Source organism: Dreissena polymorpha, chromosome 5, assembly GCF_020536995.1.
Source record: "Dreissena polymorpha isolate Duluth1 chromosome 5, UMN_Dpol_1.0, whole genome shotgun sequence".
Taxonomy (NCBI): Eukaryota; Metazoa; Mollusca; class Bivalvia; order Myida; family Dreissenidae; genus Dreissena; species Dreissena polymorpha.
The window spans coordinates 21,001,734-21,012,385 of NC_068359.1; the positions used below are offsets into that span (position 1 = coordinate 21,001,734).

The following is a 10,652-nucleotide window of genomic DNA, read 5'->3' on the forward strand; positions in this document are numbered from 1 at the left end:
GAAACTTTAGATGAGGTTAAAATTCAAAGAAAAAATACTATCATGGTTATATGTCAGTCATACTTTATTTTACATTTCTTAATAAAGTTGTTTGATTTTCAAAGTTTGCTTTCCTTCTTCAGCAACCATCATACATTTCTGAAATCTAAAGCTTTAAACATTGGTGTGAATTTCACACCAATCTTTAAGGCTTTAGACTTCAGAAAGTTGATGATTTACATGTTATACAATTCCATAAATTTATGTCACAAAATAAGTTTTTAAAGCATAAAAATTCCCCTTAAAACGTGCGACATTAAACAAAATAGGTAGGGGAGACCCCTCCCGTACCCTCCCCACTTGGGCCCCCCAGTCAAAATATCCTGCGTACGGCCCTGCTCAATATTGGCTGGTTTCCCTTCTATTCCTATATTGGCTGCGTTTGCCTTCTATTTTTATATTGGCTGCGTTTTCCAACGATATCTATATTGGCTGCAACGATGTCTATAAGTATAATGGCTGCGTTTTAATATACATAAAAATTTACCGGTACCCCGATAGCGCAGCCTGCAATTTGCAGCCTACCCTAAAAGCTGCGTTTAATATACAAACACAGCAAAGTACTGTAGACAAAGAAATTTGAACGGTAATTAAATTACAGTTTACTAGATCTATACAAGTTGTCAATTACATTGTTGTAAATTCATCTTTATATTTAGTTATAGGCGTTACTCGTATTTTGGGTACGGTATTTAGACGGACCCAACAATAACAACAAATACCCACAAAGAATATATGATAGATCTAAGTAGATTTTAAAACAGGTTTATTTAGAAGCGGTGATCTGTGCAGTTATTAAAAGGTGAGTGGGCAATGACACTTTGTTGGAGAACGTTAATTTCTGGCTACTGACATATGGCAGTTTTCTTTAAACAAGGGTATCCTCGAGTGCTCGATTTCAACGCACAAGCAGTTTGTTGAAGTTTTGTTACTCAATATGGGGATTTAAGTAATAAATTTTGTTATTTCATAACACATTTACCTTTTATTTTATACAACAGTTTCAATTAAAATGATTGTGTTGAAAATTCGTTGAAAAACGAAATGACCCAAGTCTACCGTAATTACTCTATGTTTTCGGACACTTAAAAATAATTAATATTGTTCGTGTCCGAAAACTTACTGTAGATACAAAAAATATTCACAAAATACAGGTGTCCGAAAACTTAGAGTCGAAAATTGAAGTGTCCAAAAATAGCGTCAATTGTATCAACGAATAACGGTAATAGCACGCGCTTGTAAAATACCATGCCGTATAGTATAAATTAGTTATATATGTTATATTTTAATATTATTATATTTTTAATAATTTTAAATGCTTAATTTATTTGACTGAAAGTTACTACAAGGTTGTACTTTGACCAACGAGTTCAAAGATGAGCAAGTGATGTACCGATAATCGCTAGTATGAACCTGTAATTAACGCGATAAAAAAGCAATATACATGTATGAATTCTTTGTTGTTCATTTCCGATAGTTGTTGTATAATACCTTCCATCACACTTTGAAGCATTTAGTATTTGTCACAGTTATTTTACTGAGAAGGTGTAGTACCATTGCGGTTGATAATTGAACTGTTAATTGGCACTACCCCTGGTTATTGTCACAGCGCTTATGCTATCGGGCGAAACAATTGTTTAATACCGGTTTACAAGGTAATTTACACAATAACGCAAATGTAATGGTCCGTTGCCCTCAGGCATGCACCTGCCATGTTTTATGATGTTAATCTGGTTGTAAAACCCCATGATCGAAGTGTCATTAGATATCGAAAACAGGACCGACATTTGGTAAAATAGCGCTGGTAAATATACTGTCCGAAAACTTAGAGAAATTAATTATGGTCGAAAACTCGTGTGTCCAAAAATTTAGAGTCACGAAAAATAATTATTTTTGCTAAAAAAGGGGTGTCCGAAAACTTAGAGTGTCCGAAAACATAGAGTAATTACGGTATTCACGATATTGACATTGTAAAATCACGCGTAACGAGACTGCCGAGATAATGCAAGATTTAGGGTTCGGGGGGGGGGGGGGGGGGGGGGGGGGGTCTGCCAGTATTCGCTCTACATGACACACCTTACCTATCCGCTATATTGACTTTATAAATAGAATAAAAGCGATAAATTGCCAATTTATTACTAATAAAAACAATCATTATTTTTATTTATTTTTATTTTCCCAATTACTGGTCATGTACGTAATTCCGGCCTGTACGTAAAAAATCGGCCACCTGTGTAAAATCATTTTCATGATCTTAACGCACATATTTTGTTTTTATTTTGAAAAATCAACATGAAAACCATCCCCACTCTCAATATTTTGCAAATGTAAGAACCATATCACTGTAAACTTTTTATGTTAAAATGTCACAAATATAGCAGGAAATATTTGGCTCATGCAGAAAGTGATGTCATCGTGAGTTGCAACAATTATATTCATATAAGAAACAAATATATTTGATAAAATTATTTTTATTTTATCTAATAAACTTTAATTAAAGTTTTACCAATTAATTGTACAAAAACTTATATTCAAAACATACAAATCAGAAACTAAATATAAATTTTTAATATATGAATTACCTCCCTTTATAAGAATATTACTAGATTACATGTTTTAATATTATATATAATCGTTTACTAATAATCAACACTGAAGTCAACTTTTCAAACAAAATGTGTTTACTTTTTTAGCTATGTTTGAAAAAATTTATTAAACACATTAAAAACAATTTTTTTTTTAATGAATAAGCAGTTTCCCATTGTTTGTATTTATTAAAATAGGTAGGGGGAGTAACTGGTATAATAATTTCGCATTTATTTTAAATTTCAAAAAAATTTTATTAGTATAAACATTGATTAATACTCTGAAATTGAGGACATTTGTTAAAAGATATTGCTTTGTAATTTTATCTGCAGATCAAACTGAAAAGTGGCCGATTTTTTAGGTACATTTAACCTACGAAAATGCTTAGTTTACATGTCATCATTTTCTGTTCATTATAAGTAACATTCACCGATCTAACTCTATTTAAATTTTCATGCTAGGTGAGTTTTAAACCCAGGATTATATATGTGAAGTTTAGTTTCAACCAGTTGCCTAACACTAAAGATTTTTCTAAAATAGTCCCAAAAGTGGCCGGAATTACGTACATGACCAGTAAGCCAATAAGATTACAATGTCATTTAGCGTTAATTTCGTTGAACGAGTGCCGATCGCGCTTGTCGAGTCTTCGCCGAATGACAACTGACTTACGAATGTTCGCGAATGTAGCCGAATACGATTTTACATTGCTATCCACACATCTCTCTCTATATTGCGGAGGATACTGACGATAGTTGATGTATCCCGATTGTTAACGCCTGTTTTTACACACGTCCAAGATGGCGGCAAGCAGACGAGAAGTTTGCGATGAGCAGCGGAAATGATAAATGACACTAAAATTAACAGCGGATATCACATGGTTATTAGGAGATAATTTAATGTGTGTGTCAATTAACGCAAAATACTATGTTTGAGATGAACAACAACAAATATTTATTAGAAATGTTCACAGTGAATGTGCGTCACAGAAATCTGTGTTGGGAAATTGGAGTTCACAATGTTAAAGCATTGAAGACGAGAACTGTTCGAAAATGGAAAGAGACAAACATGATTTGATTTATATGTTAGTGGATCTGTGTATATTCAGATTCATATGCATATTCTGCTTTATTATGTTTGTTACGCTGTATAGTTTGGTGAAATAGCATTGAACTGAGGATGTCAATTGTGCAAGATATTAAAAGGTAAACAAATGAAATGTACGTATTAGCTCCATTTAATACAACATTAACACAGCAAGAACACAAAAGCGTGTTTTTTAATATTTGTTAATGTTTTCACCATATCATATTTTACTTTAAAAAACATCCTGAATTAAATTCATACTCTTAAAGAGATTATGATTAAATCATAATGGTACATGTATATTGAAGAATCTTTAGATTATTGCAAGTTTAATATGCATGTGGAAGGATATTAACTAAATGTTGTAAGAAGACATGAAAGCAACACCTGTTTAATATAAAAATGCTGTCATACATGAACTTAGCAATTTTTATTCTGTTCTTATTATCATATTTATAATGTTTCCCAATTTCATGGTTTATCGCGCTATTTTTCCCAATTTCATGGTTTATCGCGCTAATTTTCCCAATCCAAATGCCACAGGCTGTAACAAAAAAAAGCAAAAAAAATCACTGAACGACCATCTGCTTGATACTAGTTCAATATCATTGTAATTAATGGCGCTGTAATTTACTACTGACAAAAATAACAAGATCATACCTTAATTACTGTACTGTGTGCAGAAACCTGTCAGAAATTAAAACAACCCTAGACTATTATAATTTTTGAGTGCAAGTTAATTTAAACCCACCCACATATTAAAAAATAAACATTTTTTGTATTATATTAGCTCATTTTTCTAAATCTAAAGAAATAAAAACCAATTGGTAATTGCACATTTCAGTGCACATAAGACTACTTTATTGTTAAATATGTCTGATTTGTAAATTGTATAATAATTTATATCTTTTTATTAGTTATGTTGCAAGCCTAACTTGTTGTGCTTTTAAAATACATAAAAATCAAATTGTTGACAACTATAATATTATTTAAGATCATTATTAAGCAAAAGTAAGTCCCCAATTCAAAGCTTACCCCGGCCAGCTTAACCGGTAGGGTGCTGATCTCTGACTCACTCATGGGTTGGTAAGTTTAAGCCTCAACTCAGGTTCATCACTTAGAAATAATTACACCTTAGGCTACCATGTATGTAACCAAAATTGCAGTTGAGGGTCACCGGCATACATGTATCAAATACAATGTATGTGCTTATGTTAACATTTCCTGAAGATTCAACCACAGAGCAGGATTACTAAGTTAACCCATTTTATTAATGAAAACAATTAAATATACTATTAGATGTATCCAAAAAGACAAACCAACTAGTACCTACTAGTACTATCATTATAAGATACATCATCCATTAACCATCTATACTTCAAGGTCTTTTGGCTCTGCTACATCAATAGGAATTAGCGTTCGGTTAATGTTTTCTGTGTTAATCATAGGGATTACAATTTATAATATTTCATCCCAACAACAAAATCTTTACAATGATAGTAAACATTTTACAGTCAGGTTTTACTTCTATAAGGTTAAAAACTAAATAGTGAATCAGTTTTTGAGATGAGCTTGTACCAAACACACACACACAAGCTCCTGCACATACACACACTTTAATGAGCAAGTTTTTGGAGTGTCACAGTTATTGCTTGTTAGAATGTCTCAGACTAACCAGCATATACAAGCAGTCTTCACTTTAGCATTTTTTTGTTCCCCACCATAGTAGTGGGGGACATATTGTTTTTGCCCTGTCTGTTGGTTGGTTGGTCTGTTGGTCTGTTGGTTGGTTTGCGCCAACTTTAATATTTTGCAATAACTTTTGCTATATTGAAGATAGCAACTTCATATTTGGCATGCATGTGTATCTCATGAAGCTGCACATTTTGAGTGGTGAAAGGTCAAGGTCATCCTTCAAGGTCAGAGGTCAAATATATGTGGCCCAAATCGCTTATTTTATTAATGCTTTTGCAATATTGAAGATATCAACTTCATATTTGGCATGCATGTGTATCTCATGGAGCTGCACATTTTGAGTGGTGAAAGGTCAAGGTCATCCTTCAAGGTCAAATATATGGGTCAAAATTGCTCATGTAATGTCACTTCTGCAATATTGAAGCTAGCAATTTTATATTTGAAATGCGTGTGTATCTCATGGAGCTGCACATTTTTAGTGGTGAAGGGTCAAGGTCAAGGTCATCCTTCAAGGTCAAACGTCATATAGGGGGACATTGTGTTTCACAAACACATCTTGTTGAACAACTAGCAGCAGTCCGAATACATGTATGTATGCATTAAATTTAATAGAACAGGTTAAAATACCCACTAGCCCGACAATATTCATCTGGAAATTTTAATTGCACAAATTTAATACATATCACTAGCCCTGGACTGTCTGGCTAGGGGTAAGCGTCAAGACTGTAAAAGCAATAATAATTCTTCAAACATTGATACTCGTCTTGTTTTGAACAAATCTGCCATGACGGGTAGTTAATTGGGATAGCCCAACACACAACCAGTTAAGGATGACTGTGATCATGCAGGTGAAAGTTTCACCCATATGGATATTTAGCCAATTGACATTTGACATGCAGGGACACTTATTTTAATTCGAAGTAAATGTTTTCTTAGCAGTGTTAATTGTCATGTCAACACATCACATGTTATGTTAAATGAATACATGACAACATTTGATGTGTAGCAAACATCCATTTCATTATATTTCTGAATGTGTAGGATATTTTTTTTCATATAAGGGTATGAAGTAGACACACATCTAAAGTATCTTTATTTTATTTTTTTCAAAGAACATAGTTATGTAACTGTGGTGATGTATAATATTAATTGCAAGAGTTAATAAAATTCCAGGTGTAGAAGTCTTGAGCTTGATGCAGAATGAGATACAGTATCCCAGTTTCTGTTGACACTGTGATATTCCTGAAAAAAAAGTTTTTTTTATAAGTTATAACAATAAACCATTCAATAACATTTAAAGACACCAAAGTTATCTGTTAAAAAATAATTGTTCTTTTTAAAGAAAAGTATTTTACCAAATGTCATCAAACTTCTAATTTGCCCAAACTTTACAAATAAGATATTTTTCCATACCCCACCCGCTTTTGGCATGTTTCGTTTTTACCTACTCTAAAATCGAAATAAAGCATAAACTTGAACGACAATTAAATCAAAGATACTAGGCTAATAACAAATTACAAAAAAAATCATACCATATAAGTTATATCTGCAAATTATTGGGAAATTATAATTGCATCAACACAGAACTGTATGCAGACGCACTGCAGTAGCTGATTGAGTACCCCCCCCCCATGGTGGCCATTTTCTTTGAGAGTGCCCTAAAACGACGCATCTGATTGGTTACCTGATTTCAATGTAAATATCACTCATGTGGAGACTGAATGCATAAAATATTAACTCATGATTGTTGTACTTAAATTTGTTCCACTGTAAAAGCAATATGGAACTGAAATTAATTAAATCAAATAAGGTTTTTAATTTTGGGATGCCATACTTTCTGGCAGTGGCCTTAATAGGGGGCCCTGTCATCAACCCCTTGTCATAAGCTGTGTTTATGGAAGTAGGGTGAATATAACCTGTACTTCTTTTGTGGAACCTACAATTATAATTAAGTAAATGAAAATAAGTACTAAATAAAATATGCAATTACCAACATAAACACTTGCTACATGTAATTTAAATTGTATTACAGCATAACCAAAAAACATATCCGGACTAATCAAAGTTTACGCGTACACCTTTTTCATAGTAAAAATTAATCTATTTATACAATGTTTTGTCATGTGACAGTCACGTGACTTATGAATGAAATAGTGAACTTTTGCAGACGAAACCGATGCATTATTCCACGGTCTTATTTACAAAGACAATTGGGTGTAAAGTGTTCAAAAGTTTTGCATTAAGTAAAATACATAATATTCCATCAATTGCAAACCAATCAACCATATCTTACCTTTTAACCCTCTGTTTTCCACATAACAAACAACGACTATAGTAAATTGTGCGTAATGTACCATGTGCTATTGTATGACGTCAACGGATGTCGCTTATGTTTCAAACAGGCAAAACAAAAAATGCGTCGAATAAGGGCAGCGTCAATTCCGGTCACTCAACGATAGTAGTTGGCGAGTATTTTCCGGACAGCAGTGGCTAGTCGTACGGCCTTGTACGGCTAGACAAGAGGCTAGCTGTACGGCTCTGTACGAATAGCATTTCCTATGGAGATTATCTAGCCGTACATCTGTTATGACACATAAATATATTGATTTATTACTGATCTGTATGTAATTTCGGACACTTAAGGTTTTCATTGAAAATTTTCTTAGGGCATCTGCTTTTAGCAGCCTCAATGTTCCTTGAACTACTTTTGTAAAACTGTGCACAATTTGAACGCTGGTACAGTTCAATTTTGCCTATTAATGCACCATTAGTGGAGAATTTTTCCCCAACAGTTAAAGACACGGCCATTTTCAGTGAACTGATATATTGCTTGTATGAAATCATCTATTTATCAATTGTCTAAAAGATAATTAAATTATTTGTGTTACTCAATTTCTGAGAACTACCTTTGACGGCTGCTGTCATTGAATTACATAATATCGATGCTGCAACTAATTAAAAACAGTTTTCACGCCTTACATAGGAACGTCGACTAATTAAAGAATGAAATTAGAAACCGAATAAAATTATTTGTGAAACTCAATTTCTCAGAACTACCTTCGATGATTGCCGTTCTTGGATTTCATATGTCGATGCCGCAACTCTTTAAAACAGTTTTTCACACCTTACTTAGGAATGTCGACTAATTAAAGAATCAAATAAGCAACCGTATTACATGAAAGGCAGCCGTAACAGATGAATAATTTTTTTAACTTTTATGAGCTTAAACAAACTTATTACTGATTAACAGCACTGAATGACAATTCTATACTTAATAAGCCATACGGCTAGATAATTTCCAACCACGACGAAACATATACCAGACTGCAAATTCCGTGACAACTACTTCACGAGCTAGTCTAAAGGCTAGAAATTTTGGAATCTGCACGTAGATTAATAATTAATCAATATACTTATCAGGGTTCCCGCTGTCGATCGCCAATGGCAACAAAATAAATATTCTGGCGACAAATTTTTGCAAATGGCGATTTTTTGAAAATCCGCATTTTTTAGACTTAATATATCCTTCAAATGACATAAGACGCTATGTTTACCAGCCGTTTTACAGCAGTCGTTATGCAATCTATTTCCATGATGTAAGCGACATGCACTGCTGAATTTAATGGAGCATGCGACTGTCGCAAAGTGGCATGCAATAGTGATAGTTGCGATTATTTATGGTGTTGTTACAAGTTATCTTAATTGGTCGGCAGTTTTATTGCTACAGAGATAAGGCAACGTTTAAATATATACCGACTCTGCGCTTAAATGTGAAGTGTTTGTCACAGTGTTCGAAGCCGAAACTAGACCGTTACATTGACAACCATGACAATAAAAAAGGTAAGCATTGAGTGTTTTTTTTAGCTCACCTGAGCACAACGTGGTCATGGTGAGCTTTTGTTATCGCCTTTTGTCCGTCGTCCAACGTCCGTTGTGCAACGTCAACATTTGCCTTGTTCACTCTCTAGAGGCCACATTTATTGTCCAATCTTCATGAAATTTGCTCAGAAGATTGGTTTCAATGATATCTTGGATGACTTCGAAAATGGTTACGTTTGCTTGAAAAACATGGCTGCGAAGGGGCGGGGCATTTTTCCTTATATGGCTATAGCAAAATCTTGTTAAAACTTTAGAGGCCACATTCATTGTCCGATCCTCATAAAACTTGGTCAGAAGATTCATCCCAATAATATATTGGACGAGTTCGAAAATGATGTTGGTTGGTTTAAAAAAACATGGCCGCCAGGTGGCGGGGCATTTTTCCTTATATGGCTATAGTAAAACCTTGTTAACACTCTAGAGGCCACATTTATTTTCCGATCCTCATGAAACTTGCTCAGAAGATTTGTCTCAATGATATCTTGGATAAGTTCAGAAATGGTAACCTTTGCTTGAAAAACATGGCTGCCAAGGGGCGGGTAGTTTTCCCTATATGTATAAAGTGAAAACAGTCTAGTTGTGATAAGCCATAATGTTAAAGAAAGATAACCTGTACATACTTTCTAATAGTTAAGTAATAGTTAACTCCCTTGTATAAACCTGGGACTTCTTTCATGAAATGTGGTGTTCATAAAGACAGTAGTTTGCATGCAATTTGATAAACCTATCTCATAAAATAAATGTACATGTACTAATGCACTGTAGAGCCTTATCTTTGATCTTTACTGATAAGCCAAGTTAACCTACTGTGTTTTGTTGTATTTAGCAGACTACTGTGCTATGAAACTGTTTCCAAGGAAACCTTGTTATTTTGCATTTTCTTAATTATAAAAACTCTTTTGATTGAAATAACTTTTGTAAATTCTTCTTATGTTTTACATTTGAGTAACTGGAGTTTTCCACTCTCCATAAATTGCGTTCTTTAGATTAAGTTAGACTAATTTTATAAACTAAATTTTTGAAGCAACTTCTAGACTAACAGAAACTTATATTTATATCAGTTTTTTTGACAGATTGTGAACTTCTTGGATATGACGGATGAGTTCGAAAATGGTTTAGACTGGTAAAAAAACTTGGCTGCCAGGGGGGGTCATTTTTCTTATATTTATTTAAATTACAATTTTTAATAACTTTTAAATTCATTGATGATAGTTAATAACTTATAAATTCATTAATGATAGATCAGGTATATTTTCATGGTATGATAATTCTTCAGAAATTAAATAAATGCTTTAAACTCTCTGTAAGTGCAGATAGTTTACATCAGTGGTCAGTGATGATCTCTGATCAGTGCTTATCTTTACCTGGAT

The 10,652-nt window shown here is 33.4% G+C and overlaps 1 protein-coding gene across 4 annotated transcripts in view; it reads left to right on the forward strand.

The window, feature by feature from the left end:
* Positions 1 to 723: 723 nt before the first annotated feature.
* The window catches only part of LOC127831774 (gastrula zinc finger protein XlCGF57.1-like), a 216,836-nt gene continuing 206,907 nt past the window's right edge, over positions 724 to 10,652 (forward strand). For all 4 annotated transcript variants that reach the window (XM_052356822.1, XM_052356826.1, XM_052356825.1 and 1 more), the window contains exon 1: positions 724 to 841. The gene's annotated coding sequence lies outside the window, so the exon portion shown is untranslated. The remainder of the gene's footprint in view (positions 842 to 10,652) is intronic.